General features: G+C 43.5%; 1 long non-coding RNA gene across 5 annotated transcripts in view; it reads right to left on the bottom strand.

Annotated features, from left to right (window-relative positions):
- Positions 1-9,119, bottom strand: part of LOC123634424 — a 35,188-nt gene that overhangs the window by 13,841 nt on the left and 12,228 nt on the right. For all 5 annotated transcript variants that reach the window (XR_006733911.1, XR_006733913.1, XR_006733912.1 and 2 more), the window contains exon 2: positions 4,938-4,993. This is a non-coding gene — a long non-coding RNA (uncharacterized LOC123634424). The remainder of the gene's footprint in view (positions 1-4,937; positions 4,994-9,119) is intronic.

Raw genomic sequence — 9,119 nt, 5'->3', positions numbered from 1 at the left:
TGAAATCACATGGCCAAACCGCATAGCTAGTCAGTGGCAAAGGAAGGATTTGACACCCAGATTGCAAGGTTTATGCCACCCTACCTTTCAGTTTCCAGGGGTGAGTGGGCCCAGGTAGGCCTACTCGGTCTAACATTGGCATCCTGATGACAGCATAAGAACACTGATGCGGAAAGGTCATGTTGGCAAGGACTTAACCCGCTCCGCTGGCTCTGGCTGAGCTGCAAGAGTTTCAGCATTTGCTAATGAGCCAAGGGCTGGCTTCGGCCCTGCACACATCAAGTGGGTTTGTACGTCAAACCCACGGCATCTCACAGCAACACAGCTTTGTTATCCCTCCTCCTCTCCTAAACAAGGCAATCTTGGCATACGGTATGGCCTTATTTCCCAATTCTTTACTGGATGTAGTCTCACTGTAAGAAATTGCTACACATTGAAGTTAATTATGGAACATGATATTTGGTGGATGATTTTATCCATAGTTTGTAAGTTAGTCCTTTGTCCTTTATTCAGTAGTTCAACATTTGCTGAGCCAGGGCCTGTATTAGACTCTGGGATACAGAGTAACACTCTGGCACTCACAGATGAGGAGGAGTAATTGACTTTAGTGATTGTGTACCTACCAGGTGCCAGGCACCATTCTGTCTTGTGTATACTGTCTTGGTTACCACAATAATCCTGGAGGGTAAGTAGTCATGGCCCCACTTTAAACATGAGAAAACTAAAGCACAGGAGATTTACAACTTGCCCAAGGTCACACAATCAGTGAGTGGCGGTGCTGTGTACTGGCCTGACTGCAAAGTCACATTTATCATCTCATACACACACCCAGTTAGGATTCTGAAGCAAAGCCGACCTCCAGTGCAAAAGATGCCAAGGCCAAGCCATAGTCATGTCTAAGAAGGATTTCTTCTGTCTGCTGTGTGTAACTGGTCCCAGCAGAATCCTCTACCTGGCTTATCGTCTAGACAGGTGTCCCTGTCACAGGCTTTCTCATCTACTTGAGTTTCTCCCTGGGTATTTGGCTAAATGGTGACCTAGATTGTCTTCAGAGGTCCCTGGACTTGACTTCTATGATGCCTACTGTCTTAACCCTTTTCAAAGACTAAGGAAAATTCCAGCCATCAAAATTTTATGTAGCTAACCTGTGTTTCTCAAGCATAGAATCTCTGGGGAAGGAGCCCCAGAATATGCATTTTTAAAAAATAAGCAACCCAAGTGTCATGGAATGTTTGTGGTTTCCCTCCTGCCCCTCGCCACCCCCCCCCCAAATTCCTATGTTGGAATCCTGTGCCCCAATGGGATAGTATTAGGAGGTGGGGCCTTTGGAGGTAATTAGGTCCTGAGGGTGGAGGCTTCATGACTAGGATTCTCCCTCATAAGAAAAGTGAGTTTGCTCTTGCTCTCTGCTGTCTACCGTGTGAAGATACGATGAAGACTGCAGTCTGCAAACCAGGAAGAGGGCCCTCACCAGACACGGGATCTGTTCACGCCTTGATCTTGGACTTTCAGCTTCCTGAACCGTGAGAAACAAATGTTTGTTGTGTAAGCCACCTGGTCTATGGTAATTTGTTATAGCAGTCCAAACTAAGATACCAAATGATTCTTTAAATGTGCACTGAAGTATGAGAGAACTGTGCCAGAGAATTTGTCATAAATAACTCTTCACAGCTGGTCCGTGGGTCAGGGATAGGAAGTTTGTACATTTAGTCACTCAGGAAATATTTGTATTGTCCCCAACTCTATGTCACTGAATAAGACAGATATGCCTCTTGCCCTCATGAAGCTTTCATCTAGTAGGAAGACAGTAATCAAACAACTGCACACATCATTGTTTAAAATACAGATTTCTCAGCCCCACTGAGAAGTCTGGTTGAATAGGTCAGAGGTAGGATGTGGAAATAGGTATTCTTTTGTAGGCCTCTCCAGTGAGTTTGATGAGCAGCCCGGTTTGGGAATGCCAGTATAGTAGAAAAACCATGCATGACCTGTGGACTGAGACCCAGGTTCAAATCCTGATCCCCACTACTCCCCACACCTCACTGAGCCTCCTTCATCTGCAAAAAGGGAATAATGACACCCCACAGGAATTCTTGTGAAGATTTAGTGACAGAAGGGGAGCTAAATAAATTTTGGTGTCTTTCCTTCATTCCCTCTAAGTGTGGAATGAAGTTTTGTTTACTATTGATGGGAATAGAAGATTTAGGGTCACAAGCTAAGAGCTGTCTTGAGGTCAGTGAGTCCTTCCTGATAACTGAAATCTTAGTCCCTGCTGCCCCAGACAGAGTTCAACTTTTCTGTTTTTGGACCCTTATCTTATTTTTTTAGGCTGTTTATACTATAGCCCCTAACAACCACCAAAAAAGCAGACTCTGTCTAACTTCTTCTTGTCTCAGGGTCACAAAGAGGTTTGGTATAAGACAATAGGCAGTGAAGGGAGCAGAAGGAAAACGAGAGCTATGTACACAGCTCCACCTGACTGTTTCCAGGTGGAATGCAGGGCCCAGTGTTGCCACATCTTCTGAGTTTTAAAGAGAAGGCAGAGAGCTGGGGTGGCAGCTCACACCTGTAATCCCAGCTACTGGGGAGGCTCACTTGAAGTCCAGGAGTTTGAGACCAGCCTGGGCAACATAGCATGACCCCATCTCTAAAAAAAAAAAAGAAAAGAAAAGAAAAAGAAAAAAGGCAGAAGTCTAGACTTCCATGTAAATTTTCCCACTTTTTAAAACCCTGTGCTGCCACAACTATATACAATATAATAGAAAACCTATATGAAGTAGGTAAGTAGACAATTTTCTAGACAAATACAACTTATCACAGTTGACCCCTGTAGAGCTGGCAGTCTAAACAGACTAATTACTATAGAAACAAAGTAGTTGTAAAGCCTCCCTCATAAGAAAGCTCTGGGCCCAAGATGGTTTCATAGGGGAACTCTTTCAACCTTTAAAGATCAGATAATACCAATGCCACTTACTATTCCAAAGCACAAAAAGGAAGGAAAATGCTCTTGAAGCTAGCGTAATAACATTGATATTGAAATTAGACAAAGATTGCACCAAAAAGGAAAATTACAGATCAATGTTCTAAATATTAGCAGAATCAACAACACATTAAAATAAGCAAAAAACAAAATGAAACAAAAACAAACAAACAAAAACTCCCCAACACCATGCCCAAATGGGGTTTATTTAGGACTACCAGGACAATCAGACTATGAGAATAGGCTCAGGCAGTATTCTCAACTGGAGGTGACTTTACCCCCAATAAGACACTAGGCAATGTCTGGAGATGTTTTGGTTGTCACTACTGTCAGGGTGCTATGGGCATCTAGTGGGTAGAGGCCAGGGATGCTGGTAAACATTCTACAATGCACAGGACAGCCCCTCCCCACAATAATTATCTGGCCCGAAATATAAATAGTGCCAAGGTTGAGAAACCCTGGGCTTGGCTATATTGCAGTAACAACCTCCGAATCTCAGGGGCTTGCAACAGCAAGGGTTTCACTACACGTCCATTGTGGGTCTGCTGGGGATCTGCTCTATGTCATCCTCACTTGGGGGTCCAGGTTAAGGGAGGTGCCATCTCCATGCTTGTAAGATTTTCAAGGCAAGTGGAGAATACTGCACTGGCCTATAGGTTATGGCCACCATATTTCTTTGGCCACACCTAAATTCAAGGGGGAAAGGAAGCACAATCCATCATGTGCCTGGATGCAGAGAACTGGAAATATTTGCTAACGGTACCAAAGACTCCAAAGGCAATAATGGCAGCCTGGGCTTTAGGGAATCCACAGGGCCAGGAGCAGGGTGGCGAAGGGTATAGGCTGTGGTCAGACCCGACTTAGAATCCCACACTTCCTGGCTGTGTGCTCTTGAGCAACTTACTTAACCTCTCTATGTCTCCATTTCTTCCTCCAAAAATGAGGAAAATATGTCAACCTTGCAGAGCTATCATGTAATGATTTGGTGAGTTAAAACTTGTAAAGTGTTTAGAACAGTGCCTGGCACACAGAAAGTGCTCAGGACATGTTGGCCAGGATGATTATGATGATGAATTAGGTTAGACACCAAGCATGGAGTGGGCATTTAGGAGAGGGGTGTTGTTATAACCTAAACTCTGAGGAAAATGACTTGTCCAAGGTAACACAGCTGGTAAGTGCAGCATGGTGGTTAAGCTCTGGGGTCTCAGCCTGTCACATAGTAAGTACTCAATAAATGTTAATTAATTAATATTTGGAGAAGGTTCAGGGTGGTGAAGAACAAATTCTAATTCCTGAGCTCAAATTCTAATTCCACTACTAACCACCTGTGTGACCTTGGCCAATTTACTTAGCCTGTCTGTGCCCCAGTTCTCTCATCTATAAAATGAAGATAATAGGACACCAGCAATTAAGAAGATTAAAAAATAATCTAGGCTGGGCGTGGTGGCTCACACCTATAATCTTAGCACTTTGGGAGGCCGTGGAGGAGGGAACTCCTGCTTGAGGTCAGGAGTTCAAGACCAGCCTGAGCAAGAGCCTCTACAGAAAATAGAAAAATTAGCTGGGCATGGTGGCATGTGCCTGTAGTCCCAGCTACTGGGGAGGATGAGGCAGGATTGCTTGAGCCCAGGAGTTGGAGGCTGCTGTGAGCTATGCTGATGCCACTGCACTCTTGCCTGGGCGACAGAGCAAGACTCTGTGTTAAAAAAAAAAAAAAAAAGCCCCTAGGACAGTCTTTGGCACATTATTAATGCCACAGGGCTTTTAGCTGTTACATTGTATGCCACAGTTTGCCACAAAGAGGCAATCAAAAGTAACAACAACAACAAAAACACTTTCTCCCAGCCTAATTGAGATGAGAAAAGGAAAAGGGAAATAGATACAAATTCAGCAGTCCTTGAGCTCGGAAATGGAGGGTGGTGGTGGGAGAAAGAAAAAACTTAGAAGCTGTTCTTACCTGCCCCAGGGTAGTCCTGGAAATTAGTGAGAATTCCCATTTGTCCTCAGGCATTCCTGCAACATAAGCGTGCAAGAGAGGGGACAGTAAGTAGAGGCACAAGGCATTATTCCCCAATCCCACCTAAACCATCCTGCAACCCCCAGCCTGCTCCTTCCAAATCCTTAGCAACTGCAGTTTTCCGTCTTCCCAGGAGGGGGCGCTGAGCCGAAAGCCTTGCTCTTGGCAATAGTGACAGCCACCGTGGAAGCACAGCACAGATGTCCGCTTAGGACAGTTCCAACTTACAACGGGTTTATCCCGCGGTAATCCCATTTTAAGTTGAGGCACATGCTGAATTCGTATCACCTTCGCACGATCATAAAGTGGAAAAATCCTAAGTCGAAGCATCATAAGGTGGGGACTATCTGTAGTCCCCCTTCATCTGTGGGGGATGTGTTCCAAGACCCCCAGGGGATGCCTGAAACCGCGGCTAGTACTGAACTGTATATAGCGAGTATTACGGTTTTTCCTATACATGCATACCTATGATAAAGTTTAATTTATAATTAGGCACAGTAAGCAATTAACAACTAATAATAAAATAGAACTACAACAATATACTGTAATAGAAGCTATCATGCATGGTGGTCATAACTTTTGCAGTTTGAGGTGCAGCAGCAAAACTAGCTAGCAGGAATTTCTTTTTCCTTCTTCACAATTCCACAGATAGAAGAGTCGTTCTTACCATAAATCTTAGCAACTTCAGCATACCTTTTTTAAATTCTTATTAAGTCAAGAACTTTCACCAAAGGAAGCACGTTACACTTCTCTTTGGCATCTCCAAATGGCACTCCTCTTGCTCTTTGGGTCCATTATTAAGTCAAATAAGGGCGACTTAAACACAAGCACTGCAGTACCGCGACGGTTGATGTGATACCTGAGAGGGCTACTAACGGGCAGGGAGCATCTACAGCGTGGAGACGCTGGACAAAGGGATAACTCATGACCCAGGTGAGATGGGATGGGATAGCATGAGATTTCATCATGCTACTCAGAACGGCGTGCAATTTAAAACTTATAAATGGTTTATTTCTGTATTTTCCATTTGATATTTTTGGACCATGCTTGACTGAGGGTAACTGAAACCATGGAAAGTGAAACCAAGGATGGGGGGTGGGGTGGGAGACTACTGTAATAGCCTTTTCCTAAGTAGCAGATGTTGCATCAAACACTTTTCAGGTGTTATCTCACATTACTGTCATAATAAACGTCTACAAAGTAGGTACTCCTACTATTCTCATTTTAGATAAGAAAAATCTGAGGCCTAGAGAGGTTAAGCAACTTGCCTAACAGGCCATACCTAATATTTGTGGGACTGAGGCATGAGTACAAATAGAGGCATACTTAAAAAGTTATAAGTGAAGCTAATGAACTATTAAATAAAAGACAGTCTATTCTGCTATTTTAATAAATAAACCTTCACAATACCTGGAAGACCATATTCAAATTGTGGGGTCTCTCAGAACTCTGCACTAGAAGGTAGTGGAAAGAAGAGAGCAGGACCCCAATCCTCCCCCCCCTCCACTTCATATCCCTAAATGTACCTGGCAGGGGGCCTTGTGCACATGCATTCAGATGTCCTAACCTGCCTGCTCACACTGTTCTAGGGTTTCTAAATGGAAAACATACAGCAGGTAAGCAGCACAACGAATGACAAAAGAGTCATACCAAAGCACAACATCATCACATTCCAGAATACCAGGGACCAAGAGAAGATCTTAAACGCTTCCAGAAAAGGGAAGGGGAAACTCATACAAAGAATCAGGAATCAGAACAGCATTGTATTTCTCAAAGCTGGAGAAAAACAGAGCAGTATCTTCAAAATTAGGAAAGAGTTTGATCTACAAATTACCAATTAAATATAAGAGTAGAATAAAGACATTTTCAGTGCCACTTAATATGTATGGTAGTGTGGTAGCCAGTCACTAAGGTGGCCTCCAGTGATTTCTGCCTCCTGGTATCTGCACCCTTATGCAGTTCCCTTACACACTGAATGTGGTTGAACCATGGGATGATACAGAATGGACAGTATGTGACTTCTAAGGCCAGGTCAGAAAAGACATTGTGGTTTCTACTTTGCTCTCTCTTGGGTCACTTGGTCTGGTGAAAGCCAGCTGCCATATCATGAGAACACTCAAACAGTCCTATGGAGAGGTCCACCTGGCAAACAGCCTGCATGAACTGGCCAGCCCTGTGAGTGTGCCATCTGGGAAGTGGATCCTCCAGCCCCAGGCAAGCCTTCAGGTGACTTCAGGCTCACGAGAGACTGAAAACCAGAATCACCCAGCTAAGTTGCTCCCAAATTCCTGACTCACAAAAATTGTAAGATTATACATGTTAATTATTGTTTTAAGTCATTAAGTTTAGGAGCAATTTTTTATACAACAAAAGATAACTAATATAGGCATATTGGAAGTGGGTAAGGGAAAGGAGCCACAGTATCTTGTAGTTCTTCCAGTCAAGAGGTGAAGTCAGCAGATAGTCTATCTTTCCATGAAACTTGAATTTGGATTTGGCCATGAAACTTGTTTTGGCTGATGGGACATTACAGAAAAAGCACAGAAGTGGGGGTTAAAAAGTGCTTATGCAGGCCGGATGTGGTGGCTCACACCTGTAATCCTAGCACTCTGGGAGGCCAAGGCGGGAGGATCACTCGAGGTCAGGAGTTCGAGACCAGCCTGAGCAAGAGTGAGACCTCGTCTCTACTAAAAAATAGAATGAAATTATCTGGACATCTAAAAATATATAGAAAAAATTAGCCAGGCATGGTGGCCCATGCCTGTAGTCCCAGCTACTCGGGAGGCTGAGGCAGAAGGATTGCTTGAGCCCAGGAGTTTGAGGTTGCTGTGAGCTAGGCTGACACCATGGTACTCTAGCCAGGGCAAAAGAGCGAGACTCTGTCTCCAAAAAAGAAAAGAAAAGAAAAAAAGTGCTTATGCAATTTTTTGCCCTCTCTTGCTCTTGGAACCTCTGTGACTGTCACCATGTAACTTAGCTCAGACAGTCTGCTGGAGACATGTGGCCCCATCACCCCAGCTGGCAGCCAGTATCAACCAGACATATGAGTGAGGCCATACCAAACTTTCTAGCCCAAGCTGAACTAGCCCAGAAGAGAACTGCCCAGCTAATCCACAGAATCATGAGAAATAATCAATGTTTGTATAGAGCTTTTGAGTTTTCAGGTGATTTGTTACACAGAATAAGATAATCAATACAACAAACTTACTTCAGGTGTACCTTTTTCCTCCCAGGAAACTATGGGAGGATGTGTTTCAGGAACAGTGCAGGGGATGCTCAATGCCTGGTTACTTCCTAACCTTATCTGGTCTTGGGCAAGTTAATTCATCTCTTTTAGCCTCAGTTTCCCTCATCTTCAAAATGGAGGTAACATTAGGTAATAGTACTTACCTCTTAAAGTACAAATAATTGAGATGATTTACATAATGTGCTTAGCACAACGTCTGGCACAGAGAACTCAATAAATCATTAAATGATGCCACTGAGGCAGAAGACAGGAAGAAAGTTCAAAGTGAGCTGATGCCCTGGGTAAGGCCTGGTCCTTCAATGGGACATACTCTTTCCAAAGAAAGGCTACTGAGTGTACCATTCAATTAAACAAACATTTACTATGCATTCACCACATGCAAGGCCCCTTACCTGAAACTGTGATGTGAGAGTGGGAATAATTCATGACACTGAGCTATTCTGAACCAGAACTAAGCTTGCGTATTTCACAAGTAACTGAAGTAGGACATCAAAATGTTTCTGAATGGAACTTGAACAGATGGATACTTTGGTTTGTATTTCACCAGTACCCATTCACATCTAGGTACTCCAGAGACAGATGTGAAGGGCAGGAGGTATCCAGGGAATCCCAAAACTCTCTCTGCATCCTGTCTTTCTTCCTCCCCACCAGGCAGTCAGAAAGCATTCTACTCTGAAAACAAAATAATTTCAACTCTAAATAGTGGTTTTCATTCTTTTGACCTCAACCCACAATATGAAAAACACTTTACATTGTGCCTGAGTACACAAACCCAAAACTGAAACGAAAGTCCCATCGATTGAGACTTAAAATGTGTGATACATTCTGAATATTTTTTGTATTTTTTTTTTTTCTTGAGACAGGGTCTTGCTCTA

Source organism: Lemur catta, chromosome 3 (genome assembly GCF_020740605.2).
Source record: "Lemur catta isolate mLemCat1 chromosome 3, mLemCat1.pri, whole genome shotgun sequence".
Taxonomy (NCBI): domain Eukaryota; kingdom Metazoa; phylum Chordata; class Mammalia; order Primates; family Lemuridae; genus Lemur; species Lemur catta.
Note: the sequence above shows the minus strand (reverse complement) of the source record. Positions and strands in the feature narration are given on the sequence as shown.